The sequence below is a fragment of the Aythya ferina genome (assembly GCF_964211825.1).
Source record: "Aythya ferina genome assembly, chromosome: 20".
Lineage (NCBI taxonomy): Eukaryota > Metazoa > Chordata > Aves > Anseriformes > Anatidae > Aythya > Aythya ferina.
Genome location: NC_140318.1, coordinates 5,086,303 through 5,101,485, shown reverse-complemented (window position 1 = coordinate 5,101,485; position 15,183 = coordinate 5,086,303). Strand labels below are relative to the sequence as shown.

Genomic DNA, 15,183 nt, shown 5'->3' with positions numbered 1-15,183 from the left:
TATCAGGCAAAATGAACAGTTCTTCCTCTCACCTGGACTGGTGATTGACTCGTCTGCTTGGTTGCTCCCACTGAGTGAGTGGGATCTTTTTAATCCACGGTTGCTACCCCTGTAGCCTTTTCTGAGCTACAATAATTCAGCCATTGTGTGGTCTCTTGGTGCAAGTCTTTACAGGCTTAACTTGTTCATCGACAGGTCTTAATGAAGGCAGTTACCTTTGTTTTCCTGATCCACCTCTACTGCAAGAGGTGTCACTGAACATTGCATAATAGGCAAAATATTTCAGGGAAGCATACTATCCCATTAACCTTTTGCGTAACAGCTGTGCATAAAAAGGCATACATTTGCTCTGGCACCAAGGCTCTATCAAGCAGTCATGCCCACAGGTTACTTTATAGTGTCAACTAATTCTTCACATGTAGTGCAAAAAGCAGCACACACACAGCCTTTAGCCCAGCACAAAACTGACAGAAGCAGCTCCTTAAACAGATTCCTAAGGTTTGGTCGTCAATGGAGAATCCTTATTCTCCGTTTTCCTTTTCTTCCGTAGTAGATTGTGCTCTCTTTGCTCCTAAAATAACACTCATCTGAATAGCAAAATCCTTCTATGGACTTTCTGTGGGATGCTGCATTTGCTACCACAAACATTACTTCGTTTCTTACTCTGCTCCAGCAAGAATAGGAGGTATATTTGGCTTCAGTTATGGGAGGCAGGTATTATTTTTAGAAGTCACCTCATAGAAGCTCCTTTTGATGGCTGGAGTTTGTTTGGTGAAATCCTGTATATAGCAATTAAGGAGATCTCTGATCTCAGCAAGCTTCCTAAGTCTCCAGGAAGAGAAAGAAGAAAAGCTTCTACTTCTAAGCCAAGATTTTTTTATTATTATTTTTTTAAGGACACAAAACCACATGCAGAATCCTTTCATTCCTTTTGCTGCTGAAAGAAGGGATATTTTTCTGCAGTTGCTACCCTTAAAAAAGAAGAGACATTAGGAAACCTGAAGATGTCTGTCCTGTTTTCCCTTATGTTGAAACCATTTTTCTGTAAAGAAGCCACGTGCATAAAGGTTGCCTTTCTGAACTTAACACCTAATTAGAAAGAGAAAGAGACAGAGATTTCCTACAAGAAACTGAAGATTACTGAACTTGGTAGCCAAGTTCTGCCGTGTTTGCACTGAAAAATCTCTTCCAATATTTTTCAGGAACCTGAGAGCAGGGGTGTTCTGTGGTCGGTACCTTAGGAACTTGCGCGTTTCCATCTTGTGAGGGGAGAGTATGTTGATCTGAGAACTGCCTGAAAGAAGAACCAGACTTTTAAAACCCTAATTCACAATGACAACTTTCATGGATCTGATCTCTAAAATCAACAATGACAGTTCAGGGCATTCACCTGAGACAACTTTTGTTCAAAGAATGAAATAGTCATGGGAAATCAAAGTGTTACCATTTAAATAGCAGTCAGATCATCTAACCTATGCTTTTCCCCTCTGAATTCTCTTTTCTTTGGTGACCCAAACCTGTGAATAAAAATCCTAACAGCATCCCTGAGAGCTTACCAAACTCACAGACCTGTTGTCAGTTCTAAATATTTCTTCATGGACTAAAGCAGTCATTTTTCAAAATTTTACCTTAATTTCATCAGTAGTTCACACACAAAGAGAACCATATACACACGAGTCTTATTTTTTGAGATTAAGGAGATTTTTGTAAGGGAAACACTTATTTCAAGAACCAACTGGAATCAGAACTTGAAAAATAAACCTGGGGGAGGAAAACTTCAATTATAGTGGTGTAGCAACATTTTAATGCACACTGGGTAAAAGAATGCATACTGATAAAACAGATGGGTGTTTTGAATGTTTGAGAACAGTGGATAGAGACAGTATCTGAGAAAGCACAATAGGAAAAGGAGGGTTGGCCAGTGCTGTCAAGCATCTCAGGTGGTTGATCACTTGCCATTTACTTCAGTGGTGTGATAGCAAAAGTTGGCTGAATATTCTCAGTAAATTTAGAAAGGTCACTGTTATATCTGTACATGTTAAAGGTTAGTTTATGAAAATCCATTACTGCATTTGCTGTCTGATTTTTCACCAGGGCAGACACTTTGAAATATGTTAGAAATGTGCCTTACCTTTGAACTCTCTGATTCCTAAAATTCAGGATTTTTTAATTAAAAACTTAGGACAAGATTGTGCCAGCCGCACTCTGATTTAGAAGTCTCTTTGGATCTGAGACTAATCCCAAAGTAAGCCGTTACTCAGAGCTAGTGTGGCTGGCAAAATTGGCCCGTGCTGAAAACCACAGGCAGAACAGGCATTATGCTGCTTTTGCTTAGATTCTCCATGCTGAAGATCTGGAAAGACAAGTGCATCAGTCTGTAGCAAATATAATACGGCTTGGGTGATTAAAACTGTCAAGTAATATTGCATATTGAATGGAGACTAGTTTGTCATTACCATGAGGATTAGAAAGTGTAATCTTCATTAAAACATCAGTGGATTTACTGCTGTTTGCCTTGGAACAAGATATTTGCTCAGAATTTTCTAGTAAGTAAATTTAGCAAGTGCAGGGCAATTTAAGAGAGTGGAGCTGAATACTGTCAGTTTATTCTGCAGGAAAGATGTTGGAATGATCCCCTATGTCTGATAGGTGCACTGGATCTAATTCCCTTGGTCTGGATCACCTGCAGTCACATAAATGTATTAATCACTGTCACTTATATTGGTGTCCTTTGGCTCAGGTGTAAGTGGTGACCCAGTGTTTTTGTGCTGCAATTATAATTTCTGTCCCTAAATGCATTATGTTCATAAAGCTATGTATTATAAAACTGTGTCCTTTGTGAGGCTTGAAATACATTTTGGGTAAGGCTTTCCTCTGTCCCACAGAGATTTTCATCTTGTCCTTTTCTAACAGATACTGTATTTCTGAGCTTAGAAAGACCCGTATCATGCTTTGCATATGATCAAAATTTAAATATATATGTATTTGTCATCTAAGATTGTTCTGATACAAATGCTGATTAATATCCTACTGATATGCACTGCATTGATCCAGAGAGAAGTCTGATTTTTTGGTAAAACTATGCTATCCAAAGACTGTGGTATAGCAGGTTAAGAAATAAGCATTTAGTTTAACCTCCAGGAAATGCTGCTACATTTGTGAACGTGGTTTAAACTGATTTTCAGACCAAGTATATAGGAAGAGTTCTCCCTCATGTATTCAGTGAAATCAGAGGATTTGTACTGGCCTTGCGTTGGCCCCAAAGTTGAAGAGAACAGAAACGAAATAGAGAAATCATGTCTTCTCCACCCCTTGAGCCTTCAGACTTTTCAGATTGACATATAATTTTCTTAGCTGTGTTTCCAGTAAAACACTGAGCTATCAAAGCTAAGTCATGGGTATGGCAAACTTGCTGCATTTGTTTAAAAAATTACTTTCTCCTTTGAAAAATGCAGATTCCTCATGGAATGCTGTCTCCAGTTGTACATTTCTAACTGCCATGTATGAGAGCACGTAGATATTACTAGAATAAGAACTTTCATTGGCTTTCATACCACCATTTGAAGTGTAATTGCAGCCTGAAAACTTGCTGCTAGTTGTTGTTGTTAAAAAAGTTATTGCCAGTCCATTAATACTGAACCCAAGGTTTTATTAACTTTCAGTGAACAATTGCTGAAATGCGTTTTGTTCGGTGGTTACTAAGGAATTCCACGTATTCCAGTTCTGGGATTCTTCCAGTAAGTAGCTATTACTCAGAAAAAATCATCCCGTAAAATCATACAGCAAACTAGTGATGGCAGAAGAGAAGCTTGGACATAACGAGGGAGATCTAGGACCAGATTCAGTGCTTAAGGTCTCACCGATGTCCTTCTTTCCATTTGCCTTACAAGCATAGGCAGTTCAATCAGTACAGCTACCAAGTTGTCCTGTCTACATAAACCTGACAGGAGCTTCTTCTGATCATCTTGTTTTCCTGCTAAGCATAGAGAGCTCAATATTCAGGCTGGATATTTGTTTTTATTTCCTGACTTGCAGAGAATTTCTCCAGTGGTTCCTAAGTTTCTAAGCGTGCTGTCTTCCTCTCCCCCACCCCTACCTGACCCTGCTATAGATCTCAACTGTTGTTTTACCTTGTTGATGTTTTGTCTATATTTGCTTTAACCAGATGCCCCTCTTTGCATGCAGCACTGGGACTCATCCCCTCTTTCCTATCAACAATAATTAGCCTTGTAAGACTAATGGAAGAAATCGTGTCTAATTACCCTGTTGAAGGCCCAATTATGTTATTAACATTTGTGGGCTATAAGCTAATGATGAGGAGAGCCGCTCATTTGCATAGCATTAAGTTAATTGAGCTGGAAGCTATGGGGTGGATAGCAGTGATGATAGCAGGATTCTGTTACAGAATGGATAATGATGACCGGAGCAGGACGATTCACCTGACAGGTTTATTAATTAACAGCTATCTGATTACCTAAAAGAAATGGCAAGTGGCGGTCCTTCTGAAAGAAGCTGCAGTATTTTATTTTTTTTTAATGAAAGATTCTGTATCACTGATTCTAGGGGTGATTTATGGTAATGGCAGCGACGCTCTTTACTGGAAGCCTACACGTAAGCCTGTTCTGGGTCCAGCCCCCACACCCTTACAAAAATGCCCTGGGAATGTCTGATGGTTTTAAATACATCTAATTCTTACCTAGTGCACTCAGCAGGGCTGTGCCAGTGAATTTGTGTGGTTGTATGAAATCCCTAATAGTTATACAACCTTTGAGTTTTGCCCTTGGAAGAACTGGATGGTTTGATTTTTATAGAAGCGTTTTATTCATTATGGTTTTAGGAGGGATTCTCTGCTGTATTAGGGAGAAAATAACTATAACCCCTTAGTATTTCAGGCTTTCCTGCTATGTACGCTCTGCAAGTGAAAGTGAGTGCCCTTACCTTCACTTTATTACCAGGTACAAACAGTTATGCAAAGTTTTTGGGCCTTTTAAGAATCTTTTTTTAAAAATTATTATTTAAAACCATTAAAAAGAATAAAAATCTATCTTCTCCTGTTTGATTAGATGTCAGCTTCTGCCTGGTTAAATCCAAACACATTGTAATTCACAACAGATACAGTCAGTCTTGTTTGAACATTGTGGAGATGAAAAAACGCTGCTCTGTTTAAAAGTTGCCTGCACTAATCAGTCCAGCAGAAGGCTGAGAAGCTTGCGACATGGGTGCTCTTTGTTAGAAAACCACGGCGTAGTTCTGAGCATACTGGAATGTCAAATACAGCTTCCTGTCAGCGGATCTTTTTAGACTTTTTCTGCTACGTTGAAGAGCCCACTATTAAATCATGTGAACTCCAGACCTCACCTACTGACTAAGATACCCAGTTCATCCCCAACTACCTTTGACCAGACGTGTTCCAGGTAAAAAAAGAGAACACTACAAATTTTAACCTTGCAGAAGATGACCTTGTATCCATTTAGATGGCATGATGATTAGTGTTTCGATAGTAATAGATTTGTGAAGAGTAAAGGTTGGTGGATAAAATACAATTACCAATATTTAGGTGATCTTACATTCATAAAGTCTCGCTGCATTCTGGGGCTGGCATTTGCTGGGTACAAAAGAAGCTGAGAACATTGCCTTGATCTGATGGAGTTTACTAGATACGTGCAAACATTTGCAAATCACCACTGGCACTTTTGGTCATAAGGAGAGGAGAAGAAGAATGGAAAATCAAAAATGAAAGAAGTAATTTGGGAGAATAGCTCATGGAGCTGGCTAGCAGTCTGATCTGTTTACTGCGTAAGACCAGCAGCTGCCAGCAAGGATAAAGAGTCCAGCTGTTAACGCTGATTGAGGGAGAGTGACTGTGTAGCTGCGGACACTTGTGTGATGTGAAGTAAGTCAGGGAGAAGTGTCTGTGTAGCATTTACAAGAAGCATCTTCCAGCACACGTGTCAAAATTACCTAAAAAGGTTGCTCAGGAAACCTAGCACAATAAATAAGTGTCTGTGTGGGAATTGAAACCCTACATCCTTCTGGTTCTCATTAGCTGTCTGTAATCACTAACCCATACAGTCAGTGGTGGATAGAAATATCTTTACTGTATAAATTAGTTTTTTCTGTGAGGTGTTGTGTAGTTCACTGCAATGCCTCGCTGTATAAAATAGACAAACACGGCACTGAGCCTAGATACAATAGATAAGGAATTATGTATTTAATTCAGAGTTCTGTATAGAGTGCTCATAAAAGCTTGATCATGACAGAGAGGCCAATAAACATTTGGGAACATAAATATTTCTGTAGAAAATGGCTTTGTGAAACATTTAGTTGTTGAGTAATAAGAAGAACAGAGCAAATCAGAGGAGCAGAACTCTCTAGGTACTAATCTGATGGGTTATATATGCTACAATGATGATAATGTTGAGAGAGAATTTTTGAGTAGCAGCAAAATACATTGAGTCCTGTGCTTTCTACTAATGTCTTCATCTTTTTGTGCTTGCCCAACTGACCATCTCAGCTGCTCCGAAATTCAGCTTTAAACCTATGTGGATGAGACATAGGAGCTCCGAGCTACTGCTGTCTTTGAACGTGCCATGTAAGTTCTCTGAATTTGCAGGAGCTGAATGCTTTGAGCAGGCAGAGCAAAGCCTTGGAACCTCAGACTCGCACAAACTCACTTGTCAGCTCTGCTGTTGGGACAAAAACATCTGTCGGAGGGACATGGAGGGACACACTGTTCTTCTGGCAGACCTGGTGGCAGCTTCTACCAGGGGACAACCCGGAGAAAGCTGGGTGTGGACCAGAGGCAGTAACTTCTCCAGGCAACACAACAGCACTAGAAGAGAATACTTGCTGTGTCCTCAGGCACTCTGTTACTTGTATGACTGAGTGCCTGATGTTCCCAGTCAGGAAGGGAAGTAGTGGAATTAGTGGAAAAGACAAGGTAATCTGAGTGCATTTGAGTAGATCTTCTGCTGTATGACTACTTCTCATGATAAAAAAATAAAAAAATAAAAAAAATGTTGGGCAAAACCAGATTCCCATAAATCAGTTCATTGTACAATAACATGAGGAGGAGTAGTAAGTAGTAGGTTTTGATCCAAGCACACAACCCACAGATTCTGCAGAAGGACGGGCAGCGTTTGTTGTCAGGGATGGGCTGCAAGGGAAAATGTAATTGCCTGAGGATTTCAGAGGAAATGATGCTCCGAGTCTCTGTCTTTTGTTTTTCTGGAACATTCATTACTTGAGTATTTAGGCACTGGTCCAGCCAGACAATACAAGGAAATATATTTTAAAAAATCACACATCAAAAAGTGTTTTAAATGACCACATTTTAGAACAAACATTCTGGCAACGCAGCTGGTGCTCTTGTCAGTCTGTAGGCTCAAAAATATGAGAACCAGTAAGAAAAATAAAAACAACCTAGGAATAGCTAATCAGGTTAGAAGTGATGTTTTGGCTGCAAGGATTTTTGAGTGCTGTAGAGAAAAATAGAGTAAGATTAGAAAATATTTGTCCATCCTGGATGACAGATGTGGGAGAAGATGTTATCATTTGTTACTTCTCTTTTTTTTCCTCTGAAAACAGCAGTAGCAATGAGCTGGCAGGCACAGTGAAATGCAGTTAGCAAAAGTAATGGGAGTTGAAAGTTTGACCTTTTGTGATGGAAATTTGATATGAAAAAAGGGGCTTTTGATAATTTCTCTATCCAATCAGATATGGGAGATGTCTTGATCCTGTTTGCTCATTTGCATGCCGACTGATCTCATTTGAAAACCCAATCATTCAGAAATATTGGGACATCAACAGAAATGTTACAAGCAAGGAGCTGTTTTATCTGAAAGGTCTGCAGGATGTCATCTCTTGTTTTTCACTCCAGTGGCCTGATCTCTTCTTCATGATTCCGTGTTTTTTATTGGCAGGATAAGTTGAGCATATTGAAATGCAAATAGCCCTTTCCACATTGAACCAAAATATAGAAGTTTTTGCTGTATGATTGATTGTATCCAGGGCACTTCAAAAGCAACAAAGAAAATACTTTTCTGCAGTGCCTCTGATTTCTTGACATTGCCAGGTTTTGACGGTTCCTGGTAGCAGTCATTGGTAGAAAGTGATTTCTGGGCTTCTGTCTCACCTCTGCTTTCCCCCCACGTAAGGCCCACACTGATGCAGTTCACTGGTTCTGGGCCCAGGGTGCGAGATCCTATTTGTCTGCACAGGCACATGAACAAGTTATTATCCCAGGTGCTGTGACAAATACATTCAATAGATATAATAAAATTTCAGAGGTGTTTAATTCAAAGTCTACCAATATCACATACTGGCTTTCAGCTGTGTGTATAACTGTCCAGATACGGACCTGGCTGATCAGATCTCAGACCTAGGCGCTGCCTGGTTAGGTGAGTTTAGGATCAACTTTATCTCCAAAGCAATTCAACCTTTCTGTTTTCTAGAACAGGCAATCCAATTTCCACATTACTCAACCACACAATGGGTTAGTTAATGGTAGGTTTTCCTGCTGTGTAACTGGTATCATTATCCCTTATTTCAGAGAGCGCCTATTAAACCAATATCATGAGGCAAAGTTTTTCATTTCTTAATCCAAAAGCTAGGAACAAACTATCAGTATATAACACTTCTGAGTAAAGGAGGTAATCTAAAATTATCTTTTTTTTTTTCTCTCTTTTTTTTTTTTTTTTTTTTTTTTGGTGTAATGCCTTTCTAACATCAGGGTCAAACTATATGAAAAATATTTTTTCTTTAGTAGTGCAAAATTTTTTCCCCCACCCGTTTTTCCACCTTGACAACCCCTACCCTGCTATTGTGAGTGCTGTCCTAGGAAGTGAGACCAAAAAAAAGCCCGTTCTTTCAGGGACTTTTAAGGGTTATCCTGCTTTGTAGAAAAATGTAAGTATTCACTGAGTGTAAGTCTCTTGCCTCCCTGGTGAACACCTGCATTGGACTGCAGAGGTTCTCTGCTTTTCTGGTTTGCTGTAATTCTTTACACAAAACAGAACGTTTCCAGCAGAAGAGGACAGAGATGGATTTTATTAGTTTAATATTGTGGCATTTGGCTGGGAGATGGTTCATAACTGGAACGTCAAAGAGAAGCTGGCACATTTTAGAGTTACCCTGAGAACCAGCTGTTTGCTGTCTCTACCTAACAAAACCTCTCTTAAAACTGGTGTGTTTTTGCACAGAGTTTTGCTTCTGGCACGTCCTCTTGGATTCTCTGGGACGGGCAGATTCGGAGAGGGGATTTCATGTCGTGTGCTGTAGGGTGGAGCACATGAGGAGGAGGTGAGAGGGTACCTGGGCTCAGGGACCGACAGAGGAGGCAGCAGGGAGGGCGCTCCGCAGGGGCTGCTTGCCACAGCCCTCTCCTGGAGGGAACGGATGTGAGGGAGGGGATGAACCAGATTATAAGCTTTACATAATGGGATATTTTGAAAGTCGTTTAGTTGGTATTTGTACAACACCTTGAAATGTAAAGCTCTAAATTAGAGAGGAGATCAAGAATTACCACAGTGTTCCTCAGGTGGGTGGTAATATGCCTGGCTGGGGACCCACAGAAGTTCACTGTCTTCATCATCGACCTACAGAAATAGTACACGAACCCAGCTTGTTCTTTATTCAGTAGATTTCGAGGTCTCACCACAATTTAGTGCATCTATTTGTGACATTCATCTGTACCTAATTTCGTCAGCACTAGATGTGCTTCTGTGTATGGGTTGGGAATTTCACTGCTAGAAGAATGTGTCTGTTTCTGAGTGAGGACAGGAGTACCTTGACTGATAGGCCTCTTCAAATCCAGAGAATCCGTTTCATCAAATCCTGTGGCCTGTCAGCTGGGGGAGACTGCTTTGTAAAACAGCAGAAATGGTAAATCCCTCCATTCTTTGTGTAATAAACTGAAGTTGTTGGTATGAATAGCTGGTACAACTCAGCAGCTCTCCGAATTAGACACCGAGTGTTTTCCCAGATGGGAAATCAGCCCCCTTCATCTCTCATGTATTTTAGAATATCGAACCATGTAAGTTAAAACATGATGCATTATTCTCGATAACCACAGCAATCTAGCTCCTTCCTGCTGGATTTTTTTAAATATATTTCTCTCTCCCCACCTATTTCTGCTGCTCCTCGCTATTAAAAAAAAACCCTGCAGCTTAGTTTACCAATATTTTCTCTGTGCTGAAGTCAGCATAGAATATTAGTGTCCAAAAAGTTGTAAAACAAAAGACTATCATATGTTGCACCTTTTAATCATGTAATTGCTGAGTGACATTTAACTCTGAGGCTTTAAGTTACTCCTTTGTCAGCCAGCCTTCTCCTTCTGCCCTTCGCATTCCTCCCTCCTCTCGAAGCAACCTGCTTTTGCAGAGTAGTGCTTTAACTACACTGAAGTTTGGCTGGGCTTCTACATATTACAGCAGCAACACGAAAGCAAACAATTGAAGTATTTGAGAACAATGAAATATGTATGGCTATCTGTGACAGCCCTATAAAGCAGAGCAATTAGCCGCGTAATCCGAGAAAGCCAAAGCGACCGGCAGCCCACGGTTCCCTATTAGTTAAATGCTTTTTGTACGTCCTCATCCCATCAAATCAACTAACACTTCCTTTAATTGGTTCATGAATTATACAGCTTGGCTGCATTATAATTTAATCACCAGTAAACATTCCTGGGGCCCGCTGTAAAGTGTATAGCGCTCATTAATTCCTTAATTTCAGCAGATGGAAGGGGAGATCGGATGAACGGTGGCAGTACAGAGCGCCTTGGGCAATGGAAGAAGGAAAAAAAGGTGGGGGGCCGTTTAGGTTTTTTAAGGGCTGTCAGAAACTCAATCTGTGAGCTGTCAGCAGCTTGGACCCGCTTCCCCCCGCCTCCCCCTGCCTTCACCCCACCTACTGCTGCAAGTGACTGACGGATTCATATGGAGGCTTGTCAACCCGTCTTTAAACATCAAGCCAGCGGGTAAACCAAGCCCAATGTAAATTAATTCTTGTCTTACGGGCCCCCCTTTCTCTGTCCCCATGAATATTTCATGGCGGGCAGCATAAATATTAATTCTAATAGCTCTGCACAGTGGTTATTATTTCTGTTTTATGACAAATATTCATAAAATATTCAGGACCCTTTTTTAGAACATTTACACACTTGATTGTGAAATTTTCCAGCTTCCTGGGGACACAGTAAACATATTGGGGTTCTCTTGATGGACTTTTTTCTCTCTTAATTAATACTACGCCACATTAATATTTAATCAGATTTAGTTTTCTTTTCCCCAGAAGTGAACCCTATTACATTTGAGGATTTATTTGACAGTATTTAAACAGGGAATTTTTATTCCCTATTATGAAATTGGTTTCCTTTGACACATATATAAAATGACACGTTATAATCCATTCTTTTATTCCCTCCCCTTGCCCCCAAATCATACACTTTCTGGTGTCAGGTCTTTAATTTATCTTATATACCAAATATCCTACCAACAACAAAAGTTAGTGTTTAAATGCAGGGAGTGGGGGGACTTCAATGTAGCATTTTACAAGAACACTTAAGTTTAAGCATCATTTACTATAAATTTGATTCCATTTATTTAAAAGGAAGAAAAGCATAGGTTTCCTTGTTGGAAACGGGAGGTACTAGAGAAAAGCTGCAGACAGATAGCAAAGGCATCCGTTCTGATATGAGTTTGCTAGTGCTTAACCCTGGAGTTCTTGCTCCACTCAAAATTTGCTCTGCAGAATCTCATTAATGCAGGGGAGGGTTGCGAGCATCTGAGGAAACACGTCTGCATTTGGGGGAGCAGATTCAGGTTCCTGACCTCGGGCCTCTGGGGCTGCAGAGGCTTTCGATTATCTGAGACCGAGTTTGATTAACCTTCCGGATTGTGGAAATCGTGCCAGCCACATTACTCTAAAGCAGTCCTGGCTGCCATCTTATTCTGTGATTCATAAAGCACCGCTGGAATGAACTCCAGGGGGAATGCAAAGATGCTAGAATAACAGCTGAGAGTAACAAGGAGGCAAAGAATAGAAATGAGGGGAGAAATGTAAAGCAGTTTTGCATGGAGGTAGTACTGCATCCAAGCCACTTATTACACAGGGAAAGAGTTAATATTGCCTTAAAGAAGCGATTCAAAAGAAGATTTAAAAACGCACCGAAGCCCCTAGCATGGGAACATTTGCTCTGCATACGTGTGCTTCTCGCCGCGCTTATGTAACGTTTACACAGCCGGTAGCTCTCCCGACCGCCGTCGCATGGAAGGGCTCTCGCTGCCAAAAGGCCTGGGGTTCTTCGCTGCTGTGAGCCCGCGTGATGCCAGTGGAGCTACTTTGCTTTGCCCCAGCTCCAGACCCAGCCCCTTGTTCTGTAAAGCAGGCAGGCAGCGCTACCCCACCAGCCTGCGCCTGGTCCCTGCGTGTGAGCCACCACGGCACCCGCTGCGATGCTGCTGGGGTGGGCTACGGGACGGACCCTGTCCCCTGGCTGCAGAGCCCAAGCACATCTAACCACATCTGATCACATCTAACCTGTGGGTGGGAAACGTCTAAGAGAGTCAGGATTCTGCACCGGAACGGCTGCAGCTAAAAAGGATGCTGTTCATCCTCCCCTGGCCAAAAGCCACGTCCTGGGAATAGCGCCCCACTTAACTGCCTTTTGTCATCACTCAACAGAAACGCAGCCCTTCGAAAAGTAAGATCCCATGCCCACAAATTGCTTGTCATCAAATGAATCCTTATAGGAACTCAGTGAGCAAAGCGCTCGTGCCGATTAACCTGTTTTAGTCTTTATGCAACGTATTTTCCCTTACGGTCGAAACCTAGAGGGTGAAATTACTTCCCAAAATAGAAGCAAGCATCTTTCCTCAGAAGATATCCCAGAACTTGAAAGACATTGGTGAATAAACCTCCCAACAGCTCCTTCCATAAATAAGAGATAAGGATCATTTCATCCATCACAGAGAGATGCAGAAGCAGCATTTAGGGTAGGAAGTAAACTAAGATCCGTGTTCAGTCGGTTGTGCAGCCTTAGAAGATCATTTGTACTCTGGGTACCCATGGGCAAAATACCGGGTTTATAGCTACACTGAAAGACAGCTGAATGAGACTGGGGGAAAGGTAGATGGGATCTATGTAACCAGTTTAATTTTTAAGAGGGAATTTGGGGGTGCAGAATGTAATTATGGAGATATAAGGTGCGCCGAATCCTGTGGCTGGGCCCCTCATTCTTGAGAAGAGACTTAGCCAAGGTTTCAGGTCCAAGATGTGTCTATACTACAAGAAAGGGAACATTCGTTAGCGGAACTGCTTGATCTGAATCAGGTGGCTGCTTAAATCATCAATACAGACAAGACAACCTGGGTTTTAGCTGGGAACAGTCACTTGGATTCAATGCTGAACTCCCTTCTACCTGTCAGCTTGAACACGTACCTTGTTGCTTTGCCATATCGCTGTGATAACTCGGTGGCTCTCAGGAAAAAGATCCTTGCCAGGCCTGCCATCTTACCTGTACTTGGCTTGCTGTTCTTCTGTGATAGAGAGGTTTGTAGTGTTATGCATTTTTGGAAACCTTTAAGACCAAAAAAATGTGGTCAATTTTAACAGAGGGTCTTATAGTTTAGACGAATTCAGGAAAGTTGTGAGAGATGCTGCTTGTCTCCCTGCCAGTTCAGTCCATAATGCCCCCCAAGGCTTTTTATCCTTTTGTGAGAACTGTCTTACTTCCTTCTCCGCCCGCTTTGGCTCTGTTTTATGAGCCAAAAGGAGGAGCTTGCATTCGTGCCAGTGGTCACACAAGGATTTTACCTGTGGTAGCCCTTCAGAGAGCTACTGCTCTCTGCTCCATGCACTTCTCTGCTACTGCTCCATGCACTTCAACAACCTCATTTCTTTTCCAATTACAAAAATTGTAGCCACTGCATTGCCAGAACTAAGTCCTCCAGGAGAGTTACTCTCCAGAGGGAACCACAGCATCAGATAACCCTGTATTGATACCACCCTGCTGTCTAAGATGTGTTGTGCCCTATCAAAGACTCCATTTTCTAGCCTTGAACTTGACATTTTCTACTTGTCTGCCTAGAAAAAGGGTAAACTTTGGCTTCTTCCCTCTCCTTCCTCTCCCTCTTTTACTCTCCCTCTCCCTCTCTCTTCCCGTTCTCTTTTGCTCACATTTATGGGCGGTTCTGTCAAAGTTCTGCCAGCAAAGTTTGCCGTAACTTTGAGATCACACAGGCATCTGATCCATTTTTTTTTTCTTAAAGCAGGCTGATGTGGTATGTTGTAAACTGCCAGGAGCACTTGCTAATTTAGTAGTTAATGACAGTCACAGAGAGTGTTTTTCTTGCCCCTGGAGAGGCTTTAGACACAGCTGGGGTAGATTTGCCACTATCAATTATGCACAATTTTAAACAAGAATTGGCCAGCAGGGGCCTCTTTTTTTGCAGAGCGTGGAGCGTGAAGAATGGGAATATGGCAGCTGGTACCTGCCTACGAGGGGGAAGATATATAGGAGTCAAGAAAATAAGGGAAAGATTAATAGCTTACTATTTTTAAAGTTGCAGTTTCAACTCAAAAGTTTAAATGCTACATTAAAAGTGGCCCAGTGCTGTTTTTTGTTGTTGTTTGCATTTTTGTTGGATTATTATTTTTTTAATTCAAGCATCCAAACTTTACTGCAAGGCTTGATCTGGCCCTAGTGGAGCCACAAGCAAGCCAGGAATCTCTGTGTTTTAAAAGCTAGCTGGGGAGTCAAGATCCTGCCTCAGATATTATGCCACATTCTCTTTTCATCCTTAAATGAAAACAAGGTATGAATTCAATTAGATTTAACGTTTTTGGTCAAATTTCACAGGCAACAATTTTACAAAAACAGCTTGGCTTTGGGCTCCCCTCCACTAATGTCAATCCCAAATAGTTCCAGGTAATAGGAAATGCCAAGGATGAGAATCCGACCTAAGTAAATAGCTCAGGTCTAGAACAGTCAACATCTGGATCGCTCATCTAGGTCAGGCTCATAAAGCGGCGATGTTTAAATTACAGGACCAAAACCTGTGAAAGGCCACGGCCTGCAGGCAGAGTTTGGATCTCTTGAGATGTGAAGGCAGCTGGCAAGGCAGTGGAGCCATCCTGGAAGGTGACTCGGTACCTGTCTGGGGAGGGAAGCGTGCCTTAATCCCT

The 15,183-nt window shown here is 41.5% G+C and overlaps 1 protein-coding gene across 5 annotated transcripts in view; it reads left to right on the top strand.

The window, feature by feature from the left end:
- The window catches only part of AK8 (adenylate kinase 8), a 77,598-nt gene that overhangs the window by 55,361 nt on the left and 7,054 nt on the right, over positions 1-15,183 (top strand). The window contains exon 13 of one of the 5 annotated variants that reach the window (XM_084494068.1): positions 1,203-1,549. The exons of the other annotated variants lie outside the window; for them this stretch is intronic. The gene's annotated coding sequence lies outside the window, so the exon portion shown is untranslated. Of the gene's footprint in view, positions 1-1,202; positions 1,550-15,183 lie in introns of those variants that run through there. 5 annotated transcript variants of the gene reach the window in all.